The following is a 14,122-nucleotide window of genomic DNA, read 5'->3' on the forward strand; positions in this document are numbered from 1 at the left end:
CCTTATAAGACATGCAAGGTAGATTCCTGGGTCCACCTCACTCCCTTTCTTGTGAGTTATTTAGTGAGGGTGAGTCTCAGGTCTCTCAGCAGGCAGTGCGCTTAGTTTTTTTCTTTTAATTCCTTTGATGATTTTGTTTTAGGTGCTGGTCCAAGAGCTTCAGAGACTGAAGTTTAACCGAAGAGTAGGTATGACACTCACACCCATCCCAACATGACTTAGCTCTGAACTGGAAGATCATTTCTAGGGCCAATAGAAAAGCAACCAAATAACTGAAACAAACAAATAAAGTCACGGAAAATCAAGAAATTAGAGAAGTTATTTGCACTGCTTATGGGAATTATGCATTACCCACCATAACCAGTTCATTAGAAAATACTGAAAAAAATTGCCAGACCTTATTAATGATGAAAAATTAGGTAGATAGTAGTGTCCTCCATGTATAGCAAAAACTAAAGTGGATTGGAAAGGTGTTATATTGTGCGTTAAATTCCCTGTAGCACAATTTGTAATTTGGGATCAGTGACCATTTAAGGCTTATGTTATTCAAAACAACTTTGCTTAGTGTCTGGTTCTATACATATTTCTTTTATGGTGTCAGTACCAATATTAGATACTGACACTGCAATATAGTTGGTTATTGTCCATTCCATAGGTTACCTGGAAAACAGGGCCACCCAGAAGGGGGAGAGGGGGCAAGTGGGATGATTTGTCCCAGGTCCTGCAGGGGCCCCCAAAAGAATATAGTATTCTATAGTATTGCAACTTTTCTTTATGGAAGGGGCCCCTAAATTGCTTTGCCCCAGCCCCCCGGAATCCTCTGGGCAGCCCTGCTGGAAAATGGCATCCACAGAAAACAACCTTCACTACTGATGTATCACTCAGCAACACAGACCTGAAGGGTCCCTCTAGAGAAGTTGCTAAGCAGGAGGCCTCAAATAGGGAAAATATGCCAGGACTTGCTGGTCCATACAGCTCACCAGACACAGCGAGAAACCCTACTTATATTTTTAGGAGATTGCATAACACTACCGAGGAAATCAGGGACTCTATTCAGCACCTAAAAATGGGACCAAGTTCTCCAGTCAGGTAATGCCTGTGAAGTAATGCTAGAGGAATACAATTTTATAGTGGGATTTAGAGTAAGGCAGGGTGAGAGACTAAATGCTTCTGTGATACCAAGATCATGCATTAAAACTTTAAACCTTTGTGGCACAAAATGTAGGGCACATGCAACGAGGGGATTCTATAACGCCACACTCAACTAGCATGTAATCTTATGGCAAGCTGCACCACTTATAAAAGAAAGAAGCTTCTGCCATGAGCTGTAGCCAAGGCAGCTTTACTGGACAGCTTTAAAGGGAACAGCAGTCCTTGACAGTATTGCAACTCAGCTTAAGAAAATTGTATGTCCAGGGCAAACAGGAGTAACCCAGGTGGCAAATGTTCAACAATCACCCAGGGAAGTACATCTTCTATGTAAGGTGAACTGAATATGCAGTGAGACTTCAATGCCTGGGAAAGACTGGTTATGTATTAACTCTTTCTTTCCTGTATTTCTTTGACTTAAGACAATGAATTTGCTGAGCTTGGTTATTTGGTCTCTTGAACAATCTTAATATTGACCCACAAGTAGAGTCAATTAGTTGGCTACACACTTTTCTGAATAATGGTGAGCCAGCCAGGAGTGTGATGGCTTTGACAGTGCTACTCTAGTATGTGGCCATGCAGGTTTGTAGCAGTATGTACAACCAGATAGGAAAGTTAGCCCATACTGGCTCCTGCACTGTGAAGCATACCAAGTGGTGATGCCAGCAGTGAGTGTGACCTCTAATACGGCTGAACAGTTTTGTGTAGTGACTAATTATTTTTAAAAATGGTATGGAATCCTTGTCTCTAGCGTTACTAGCCCAAATTTGTTTTACTCCTTATGTACGTAGTATTGTAAAAGTCTTACTCTATCATCTCAGCCAATCTAAGTTTTTGAAAATAAATCCATGATTCACAGTGAGCCCCAGCACCAGGATGAAGTCAAAAATATGTGCCAGTTTTTAACATACATATGGATTCACTAACTTTAAATTTAAAAACCTTATTAAAAGGAAAAGCAACTCATATTTTTCAGATTAACGATAACATGCCTAAAGCAGAACAAGTTTTGGACAACCTTATCCATGATGGTGATCTGGAAATAATAATTTCCCATACTTGGATAGAAGTTATGTTTAAAGTTGTGCTTATATTACAAAGAGTATTATTTTTAATTGTATTAATCATGTATTGCCACTTACACAGTTTGCTAAAACAGTGGAAATCTCACATGAATGCCCTTACCTTGGCTTCATATATTAATTTGGCTAAAGTATCACTAGGGTGACCAGATGTCCCAATTTTATAGGAACAGTCCCAGCTTTTGGGTCTTTTTCTTATATAGGCTCCTATTACCCCCTACCCCCGTCCCAATTTTTCACACTTGCTGTCTGGTCACCCTAAGTATCACCCTGATATAATCAGCAAAGTGACAAGCAGGGGACTGTTAGCCAACACATACAGGATATATTCACACTCTTATATACTCACCACATTAATAGATATTATACACATGGTATTAATGTAACATACGTGTATTGGGTAACTATGTTAAATTGTACTAGGCTTATTCTTGCTCACTTATGTGAAGACATATGGCATGATGCCCCAGGACAAGTATAGCTCAGTACTTGGCTTAAGCAAATATAAAAACTGTCAAGAGCTAGATGGATGAGTGTTATGAAACAAAGGACCAACATGGTACAAGGAAATTATAAGAGTTATGAATGCTTTGTATTAGGGAGTATCTTCATGACCCTCAACGTATGGAATTTAATATTCAAATGGAAGCCAGGAAAGTACAGGGTAGCACCAAAGGCAAAGCTGGCACAAGCTGGCTAGTTAAACTTAAATTTTAAAGTGATGTGAACAGTGCTCTGTAACTTGTAAACACCCATCCTATAAAAGATGGCTAGTTTAAGGGGGCATCTTCTGTGTAAGGTGAACACACAGAGATACCTCACTTCCTGGGAAGGATTGGTGATATATTAACTCTTTCTTTCCTGTACCAATTGTTTTTTCTTTAGATAATATGGTTAAGCTTGGTTATTTGGTTTTTTGCCCATTCTTAATATTGAACTGCAAGACAATTAGTTGGCTCTACCCTTTTGTCAATAAGCCGTACCATAAGGTTTCAGAAGAAATTCTGGTTCAACTCTCCCTGACCACGACATGGGGTCACATTGTTGATGGAGATTGCAGGCTGTGATTATGCATTTTGAACTGTTTGTAGCTTAGTAACAGACTAAATGAGAAGAAATAATCATCTTCTATGCTAAAGTCGAAGGAGCTGGCTGAGAAAAGGAACTCAGGTTCTGGGTGTATGGTTTTATGGGTACATCTATACTGGGGGAGGGTGGGAAATACCATGACAGCAAGTCTCAGAGCCCAGGTCAAGTGAGTGGGGCTCGTGGTACTCATGCCATGTGGCTAAAAATACAAGTGTAGATGTTCCTGCTTGGGCTGGAGCCTGAACTCTGAGACCCTCCTTCCTCACTAGGTTCCAGGGCCCAGGCTTCAGCCCAAGTGGGAATGTGTACACTGCTATTTTTAGCCTAATAGTGCAAGCCTCATGAACCCAAGTCAATAGACCCAGATGCTAAGACTTGCTGTGCGTTATTTTTTTTGCGGGCGGGGGGGTTATTACATAGACATACCCTATGACAACAAATGACAGGATCAATTATGTATTCTAAACCTATTTTTAGTTGTCAGAGAATGTTCATCTATTTATTTTATTGGATATAAACAAACATTTGGTAACCCACTTGTTCTTAACACTTGAGCATTTTTGTAGGTTGAGAACCAGCTAAAAGTGAAACAGAAACTTACACACAGCTGGCCTTTGGCAGCTGTGGGTGCAGCAAACAGATGAGTCTTAAGACTTGCTTTCCCCATTGACTACAGCAGAGCCAATTATAAATTAATGCAGCAGACAAACTGGATATGAAAAACAACTGGAACCAACTTCAGGGCCAGAGGAAAAACAAAAGGGAATGACTACATAGGTCTGTATATTAGGTACAGAGATTTGTTTTTTGGGATCTCAAAATATTTGCACTTCACCCTTCAAGTCTCACCTCTGAGAGTTACTTTGTCAAATCATGTTTTTTGTTGTGGAATAATTAGTCTTGTTTTAACTAGGCCTCTATCCTCAGTAGCCTTCCAGAATCATCCTTTTGCAAGCCAGACCAGCCAATCATAGGCAATCCTTTATAGACAGACCTGTACCACAGTCGCTTTTTCCCAGATGTCTTCTCCAGGCTAGCAGCTGCAGCAGTTGATTTTTGGCAGTGTATCTTTAGGGAATTAGTCTTTTTTCTTTCTTCATGCCCTCATTCTTTCTGCTTTCACCACTCCCATCCATTATACTTTTATTTCTCTCTCTGATCATCTTTCACACCCCTCTTCCACACTTCTATGTTCAATCAAAGTCCCTTTCTCAAGTTTCTTCAAATGAGTATGCATGTGACTATCAAAAAACTTGCCCTTGTTTATGTTTCACAGTGGATCATTGGACTTCATTTTCTTTCCCATAACTTAGGCAGAGGCTTGGGTCTGGATTTTTTCAGGGAGCCCAGAATAATTTGGATTGCAGAGTTTGCACCTCTGATGAATAAAGCACGGTAGCTTTCATTGTGAAGCTATTTAGCAGGATTCTTTTTTTTTTTAAGCTTTCTTACAAGTGGCAATAGTTTTCTGTTGTTAGTGAAGTACTAAAAATCACCACAAAATTGAGAAATTGAAGGATGACCTTAGAAAATACAATGGAGAGTTCAAAAATGCACATTAAAGTTATCCAAACCACCATTAACTGTGGTTCCTGTTTTCTACATTGTGTAACCATCATACCTTGTAGTTACGATTGTAGTTAAGTGGGCCAGATTCTCAACTGATGTAAATAAGAGTAACTCTTTTGAAGTGAATGGAACTACACTGAATTACACCAGTTGAACACCTGGTCTTACTGTGATGACTTTAAAAAGATTTGCTCCAGCCCATTACAATTTCAAAGCCTCAGCGACAAGTCTGTGCTACTGTGTCCCACAGCAAGACAATGCCTTTGCATTTGAAATACCCAGGTGCTTTTGTGGACATGCCCCAGATGTCAGTTATTTTTGAGGAATAGAAAGGGAAAGCCCATCTGTGGGAGTTTGCTGTAGCATTGCACAACATGTCAGTTTAAATGCTGCAGTAGAATATGATCAGTCTACTAACAAAAGAAAGGATCTAACTGGTATGCCTGTCTCAGATTTTGAAACGATCAATGTGCTGAAGATGTGAACTACCTGCAGGTAGGAATCTCTGACTCTGAGGCTTTTCCTTGGGTAATGTGGGTAATGCCAAAAAAATAAGAGCTGGTTGGGAAATGATTGTTTTCCCTTTGGAAAATTTGAATACAATGATTTTTCTTCTTTCTTTTTTTTTTTTTTTTTAAAAAAACCTCTGAAATTTTGAGGGGTTTTGTCAGAAAACAAAAAGCCAAACTTAAAAAATTTCAGTAAATAAAATTTTATTTTTTTTGGTTGGTGAAAACAAACATTTCTACAAAAAAGGTAATTTTTTGGTGAACATTTCCCTCCCTTCAATTTGCCAGTGACTTTCTGGTATAGACGTTCCCAGTATTAAATAACCTTGCCACGGTTGCTCCTGAACCATCCCTTTCTGATGGCATCATACTCTGCAACCCAAGAGTACACTGGATTTTCTGCTACTAAATCACATGGCAAAGTCATATCTACTTCACTGTCCCCTATTACTTCTAGGTGCATTTCAGTAGTAAAGCTTTACAGGTTTTTCCCTCCCATTAAGTATCTGTATTTTGGACAGCAGCTGCTTCTTTATGGACTTTGCTCATTTAAAAAAAATGTTTTAAGCAACAATAAGTGACAGTGAACTAGCTATACCAGGAATCACTCAATTACCCTGGCATAAAAGAAATTGACTGTTTTAATAATATTTTAATATAGTATATTTTATATCCTGATTACTGCCCACCTCTGGATATAACACTGCCTCTAAAAGCACAGACACATCTAGTAATTTATATTTAATAGATTCTCAGGGTGAATTAGGATGGACACATACCATAGCCTTTATATGTTCATAGTGTAGTGCCATTAAAAATGATTCTCTAGTGATGTTGATGAGGGAGGAGTTGTTGCTGCATACCAGATTATCCCCTGCAGCAATTGTACATACATTCAGTTATGTATTCCTAATCACTGATTTGTCTTTGAACACTTGCTTCTTTTTAAAAAGAAAGACTTTGTTCATTTTTCACAAAATACTGAACCCACTTAGTAATGTCTGGGAAGATGAAATCTATCCGCAAAACTCTGTCACCAACAGAGGTTTAGTCATTTAAAATAACCAATCCAATCATCCAAGTCTTGATTGTCCGACGTTCTTTCTGGCTTTACAGTTTTGATTAAGAGGCTCAGCAAAGAGGTGAAGTTGCAGAATAGCAAAGGGTTCCTTGACCTAAGGAACTTGAAGTCAGCAGGTCACTTATAGTGACTGTGATTTATTGATCAATAAACATAGCCTTTCTAAACCCTTCTTTTTCTTGTCTCGCTGGCCTATTTTTGCAGGCATAGTGCTCTCCTTCAAAGGATGTGTGCAGTGAACTTTCTGAAAGAACATTCAACCACATATAAAATACAGTGAGTCCATATCATACTTTTTAACCCTAATCATGTGTTTTAACAAACTGGACTGTGTTTAAGTAACTATACAATGATCTTTGGGAAAAATGTGATTAACTAATATTAAAATCTATATTGAAAGAAAGAAAAACATTAGATCTCAGTTTGTAAAAAACCCTTCAGCTAAAACTCCATCAAGAGAAAAACTACATATCCTGCAAATTAGGTTGCCCTTTAGTGAACCACATGATTTGAACATTTTTGGATAGATGGGGAGGAGCAATTTGCCCTTTAAGCAGATTTGGTTCCAAGAAGGAGTCCGGTGGCACCTTAAAGATTAACAGATTTAGCTGGGCATAAACTTTCATGGATAAAAAACCCACTTCTTCAGATGCTGGGTTTTTTACCCACGAACACTTATGCCTAAATAAATCTGTTAGTCTTTACGGTGCCACCAGAGTCCTTGTTGGTTTTGTGGATACAGACTAACAAGGCTACCCCCTGATATTTGGTTCCAAAAACTCACATAGCGCTCAGACAGCAATTTTCAAGATCTAGCTACACCAACTAAAAATGCGATGAAAAAAATAAAACAAATAAAATAAAAAGGAGGGAAAAAACAGAAAAAAGAAAAAGATACATTGTTGCACAGAAACCAACTCTTCACTAACGTCATTATAGGGAACTGACTATGATTTATAGCTATTCTAACAGATGGATTAGAAACATGAGAAAATACATCTAATTTGACTAAAGAGACAGGCAAGATTTAAGTGACTAATACTGTTAAGAAAGTATATTATTGAAAAAAATAGTATTTTTTAAATTAACAAGCAGAATCCCATTATAGCCTATGGTCTTATTCTACTGTATAATTTATGTGCTAGAAAAATACAGTGTATGCATTTTCCTTTCTTAAAGGTCTTTAAGAAGTTTTTCATTTTCTAAATACCTAAGTTATATGTAAGTGGAGGGAAAACAGAGACTGGTCTGAGGAGGGGGATAAAAAGTCAAGTAATAATAAAAAAGTAACCTTATACCAGAGAAAATTAAGGGTATGAATGTATCATACAATTTTTTCATTAAAAACACTTATCACAAAATCACACAAATAAGTCCTTCATTTGTCTCTAGGTTGAAAATACTGTATTGCATTTTATCTTGCATTAAATCAAGGTTCTCTTTCCCTTGGTAGATCATCTCACTGCTGTTCTTACATACTATAGTACTTATAGCCTTCTAAACAATCTTCACTGTACATTTGAAATGAAATGCACCATGAAGGAATAAAAATAAGCTTCTTCATACCAAAATTGTTTAATGTGAGGTGGATAGGCTTTTTGTTGTTTCTAAAGATCCAGTTCAACATATACTGTATTTTAAGAGATTATTATTACACATTATTATTATTTTGTTCTGGCTGTTTTATTTGGGGTTCCAATTGATAGTTATAAACTATAATCCCTGACTGGATCCCAAATTGACTGGATTCTTTTCTTAAACCTGAAACTTGCAGAGGAATTAAAAAAAAACAGGAAGAGGCAAGCCCACATACTGCATTCCATACCAAATCAAGCCACAAAGAATAGACATAAATAAAGATAAAGTCCTCTAAATGCCAGTCAAGCTACAACAACAACAGTGTGTTCATCACAAATAAAATCTTCAAGAAAGCAAACTTTTTGTTTTGTTTTGTTTTCACGGTTTTTAAATTGGTAACCTGGTTCAAAACGTGATAAATGGAAAATTGGCACTGCATTCCGTTCTGTCTGTTCCATTAGGACAATGTTTGGTTTCTGTGCCACCCATGTCACTACAGATGAACAATGTTTCAGAGAAAATGTACCCACCACCAGTTCTGAGACCACATGTGCAACATAAATTATGTTCTTAATGCTCATCCACGGTACCCCTGTGTTTCTAAACGCTTAATGCCACTATGAGTAAATGATTTCTTTCCACTACTGCTCAAAGTGCCAGAAGGCAGGCGAAACTTAAACACAACTAAGATCAACATTGCAAGTTTACTTGGCCTCTACATCTAGCAACACTGTGATAAATTTCTTAGGCTTCTTATTTGAGAATTTAAAAGGCCCTATGGACTTGGCAAGGTTTATATAACGATATCTCATCTATTATAAAAACTTTGGAAATCCTGAGCAGTGGGCTTTATATCCTATTTGGTCAGTGGGACATTGGGTGACCCAGCACTTACCCAATCAGATGCTTGTTCAGTGTTGACTATTGTGATGGTGACAATCTCGCAGTACCAAAAGCAGAATTATTAGCAGCACTTCAGATTCCTTTGTGGGGGCGGGCTTCTGACAATGTCCCTGTCTATAAGAAACATTTTTTTATTTCATTTTTATAGCGTTTGGTTTCCGGAATTATTTTTATCTGCGGGCTGTGTTACACACACACACCCTCACCCATAAACCAAGCTTCTAGAAATCATATAAATGACCAGGCAATACTTTGATAGTCAACAGTCTATTGTAATAGGGGTACTGTGATATATAGGAAGAGACTGGTCTTTATTCCCTACACCAGTCACCTGACATGAGTCAGGGTTACCAAAGCTTATTCCCTTGTCTCAGCAAGGTTGATACGCACTGACTCCAGTGGCTACTGTTACATTTGTGACAGCAGAGAGCACAGCCATTCAAATGTTCCCTGCTACCTTCCAGTCCACTCACTTGCAAATCAATGAGATCTGTACAGATACATTACTAATGATGGTGTTTCTGTGGGAACAGGGAGTCTTGGGATGGCCAACAAATAAAACCAGTTTAATTCTCATCGAAGACCCCTTTATTATAGTAACTCCATGCAGACTCCATTAACCCCCCAAATGGATTGTATTTTCCTCCTTAAAATATACTGTGGTTGAAGTTAGTGAAGCATTTTTCCTGAGCTGCATATTATGCATTATGGAAAATATTTCACAAAGTTAGTGACTTAGCCCGCTGAGGAAAGATAATGCCGAGCATTAACACAGTACTAATAGTGTGTCAGTAAGTACTACAGATAACCTGTTACCATCATTGTACTTTGCTTTTATAGAAGAGGTGACAGCACATGTCCAGCACACACTGTTAAAAACCCTAAATTGCCTTAGATAACATTACCTCAGTTGTTTAGCATATTCCCTACAATAAGTACAGTCTTATAAATACTGAGCATCATCTAAAGAAAACTTTGAAATATGTATGGACGACCACTGTCCTATGTGGTGATTGTCTCCCTTCTATATTCCATTGTTTATTCATTTAGGTGAAAGAGACTTATAGGCCATGGGGACATTGTTTGAGATCCTGTCTCCAAACTTGCTGAGGCTCAAATGTGGGGAAAATAGCCCAGCGACAGACATGACAAAACTACAATGAACTTTCAAAAATGCCTTGTAAACTTTTTTAGAACCAATGGTGTTGAGTACAGCCTGAGTTGAGTTACTGGAAAGAAAGAGAGATATATCACAAGATCAGTATGAAACAAAGACAAATTCAGGACTAAAATCAGAGTGTATATGTTACTTATGTTTGGTAGTAATATGGTAAGGATTACTATATGGATTCAGACCTACCTTTCCCTCTCATGGAATGACCTACAGGTGCACAGCACAGACCTACACAGATCATTGTACAGGAATCAAGCTGCAGTCTTTGCTGAACAACATGGGCTCTTCAGCACTTAAAGATGAACTGAAAATGGAGCTTAGCCCATATATATGGGTTGAATTTCCCCACTAACCAGGCTCTAGGGGATATTCAGAACAGAAATACATTTCAACTAATCTTTTTAAACATTATTTTTCCTCTGTGAAATCCCCTAGGTTTACTGCAGCTATCCCGTAGTGCATCATTCAATGACATCACAAATACAATGGATTTAAAGGTTGCACTAATATTTCTCATATTTGTCATATCACCAAATGATGCATTATGGGATATCTGCAGTGAACCAGGAAGTAGCAAGAGGACTTCACAGATGAGAAAGAATTTATAAATGTCCTGTACTGAATTCTCCTACAGGGGGGCTATTCAGCAGAGAAATCTAGGTTTAGTTCAATTTTCATTTTGGCTTTGCAGCTGAACTTTTAAAGGAAAAGACATGAATTTGAATGAGAGACAGACTGCAGAATTATTTGTCATGTCTCTCTGCTAAAATTCTCTTTTCCAGCAAATTAACCATCAAAATAAACAAGTCTCAGACAGACACTTTCTTACAAACAGTAAATCAGTCAGCCATGATGCTGAGGAGTAGTATATCTGCCTCCCTGCAGTGTAGTTCATCTTTGCCAAGGAAGCTGTTCTCAAATACCCCTACTCTCTAATAAGGTTATTCTAATGCTATTTCTAACATTCAGTGAAGGAAGACAGAAGTAACGGGATTAATTGGTGAGATATGACTCCTATTTGTGTTGTGGTGTAATTTTTCTTCCACGCACTTTCATTTGCTTCCCAAGTTACACAGAAGAGGCCTGTTTTTTGGGCCACAAACACAGTATGAACATATGAGTGTAACTCATTCTTCAATCCTTTTTATCTCAAAGTCCACTTTGTAATATGCTAGCAATTCAAAACCCTGGAAGTACCTGCTTCTTGCTGCCTATAGATCAAAATATAGGGCCAAAAGAATAACTCTGATATATACCAGCTGAGGATTTGGCCTACAGATTATAGAAAAAAGTGTTTATTTTCTCAAAGTGTTAAGGCCCAGCATGACTAGAAAAGGTACAGAGAATGGCTATGAAAAATATAAATGATAGGATGAAATGTGGAGGGGATTGGGGGTGGAAAGCTCTTCCATATGTAGAGTGAGTAAAAGATTATAAATTTAGACAGGAGACATTTTTTAAAGGAGATGTGAGAGAAATATATCATCGTAGGCCTGATCAATAGCTAATTGAAGCCACTGAGGTCCCTTTATTAACTTAAATGGGTATTGGCTCAGTTTCTTAACCAACCATCCCCTGAGCTGTCCTATTAAAACTTCAATTTTGCAGATTTCATACATGGGTTGTCAGCTCAGCTACAAGGGCTTAAAATCTGTTGCATTTTAAATAAAAAATAAAATGTAAAAAAACAACAACAAAAAACCAGGTCAAAACTGAACAAGTCTGTCCAATGCAGTTACTGCAGGTATTTACTAATGCCTTTACTGATGCCCTTAGGACTTGATTCAGGAAGGCACATACATGTGTAAGTCCATCCTCATTCAGGACAGCATATAAACATATGCTTAAAATCCATTTGACGTCAATGAGATTTAACATGCTTAAATTAAGTCCACATTCCCAAATAGGAACTCTTTCCTGAATCAGACTTTTAGTTCCCTTGATAAAAGGCTATACATACAAAGAATACAATTATTTGATGATATGTTGAGAACCACAACAACAAAACTGGATTGGTCTGTAAAGTTGTCAGAACATTGAAGCATGCACCTGACATATTTTGTTTCTTAACTGAATAATCTATGTCCAGTATTTGATGATTATTACATGATTTTCATAAGAAAAACATGATTTTGGCAAAATCATGACAAAACATATCCCTCTCCTTCCTACAAGTTAAGTTTTCATATTAATCTGCTTGTTACAGAAATTTAGAAAGAAAAAACAGAAGAATTTTTTTTCATTATTTTCCTCCAAGTTTTAAATAAAAAAAGAAAGCAAAAATGTTGAAAGGGAGTGGAAACAAATTATAAGCAATATGTTTCATTTGGTACTGTAGAAAGGAAAATGACTCTGCTAAGAGACTATGCATAACATTAAGCAATACCAGATGTGGTAGAGAAATTCATATTAGCAACTTCTAACAATTTTTATACTCAAGTTTCCTTTCCGGGCAGCTACGAACAGGTAAATGTGGTGCGGGTGAAAATGTGGTGCCAGAAGAACTCAGCTAATTATTTGAGTTAAACCTGCTGTAAAAATATCACATAGGTTAATGAAGTTTGAAAAAACACTTTGGTCCATATCTGCAAAGGTATGTTAGGTGCTTAACTCTGGGCTTTAGGCACCAAGTCCCTGATTCAGATTCCTCCGCAATCCACAACCCTCCCATCACACTGACTGATCTCTGTAGCTGCCTAAACTCACTCAGTACCTAAATTTTCAGAATAAAAATTCCCTAGATGCCCCCTGAGCGTGCTCATAGCTCCCTGATTCTAGGTGTTCAGATGTCTATGTCCTGCCTATGGCCCAGAGTGATCCATGAACCAGGAGAAAAGAGCAGGGCTTGTCTATTTTGTGTGTGGGGCCCAATCTGATAGGCATGCTCTACCATGTCAAGATATTATTCCCACTTTGAACTTTAGCGTCCAGAAAGTGGGGACCTGCATGTACCCCTCTAAACTTAATTCCTAGCTTAGATCTGATAGCGCTGCCACCAACCAGAAATTCCAGTGTCTGGTACACTCCCTGTCTCCCCAAAATCTTCCCTGGGGGACCCAAGACCCAAACCCCTTGGGTCTTAAAACAAAGGGAAATAAACCATTCCCCCTCCTTCCCCCTCCCAGACTTTCCCTGAGAGGTACACTGATCCAAACTCCTTGGATCCTAAAACAGAGAGGAATTAACCTTCCCCCCACCTCCTTTTCCCCCACCAATCCCCTGGTGAGTTCAGACCCAATCCCCTTGAGTCTTACACAAGGGAAAAAAATCGATCAGGTTCTGAAAAAAGAAAGCTTTTAATTAAAGAAAGCAAAAATAAAAATTATCTCTGTAAAACCAAGATGGAAAATGTTTACAGGGTCTAAGCTTATACATAGACTAGAGGGACTCCATCTCCCCTAGCCCAAGTTACAAGTTACAGCAAACAGAGGTAAAATATCCTTCCAGCAAAATACACATTTGCAAATAAAGAAAACAACCATAAAAACTAATCCGCCTTCTATCTAGTATTTACTATTTTGAACATGAGAGATTGTTTTAGAAAGATTGGAGAAAGATCTGGTTGCATGTCTGGCCCCTCTTAGCTCCAAGAGAGAGCAAAAAACAAAACAAACAGCACAAAACAAAAAGACTTCCCTCCACCAAGATTTGAAAGTATCTTGTCCCCCGATTGGTCCGTTGGCCAGGTGTCAGCCAGGTTCACTGAGCTTGTTAACCCTTTACAGGTAAAAGAGACATTAACCCTTAACTATCTGTTTATGACAGGGGCCCAATCTGATAGGCACACTCAGAGACCATTTACCAGATCACATTCCATTCACAATGAGGCGGTGGTGACAAGCCTTTTAGCCCAGTGGCTAGAGCAGGTTCAATTCCCCACACTCTGCCAGAGAGGGAGAAAGGATTTGAAGAGGGGTCTCCCACCTCTGAGGAGACTGCTTTAATCATGGAGTTATGGGATATTCTGATGGGGGAAGTGCAGGGGACT

This window comes from Gopherus flavomarginatus, chromosome 3 (assembly GCF_025201925.1).
Source record: "Gopherus flavomarginatus isolate rGopFla2 chromosome 3, rGopFla2.mat.asm, whole genome shotgun sequence".
Classification (NCBI taxonomy): domain Eukaryota; kingdom Metazoa; phylum Chordata; order Testudines; family Testudinidae; genus Gopherus; species Gopherus flavomarginatus.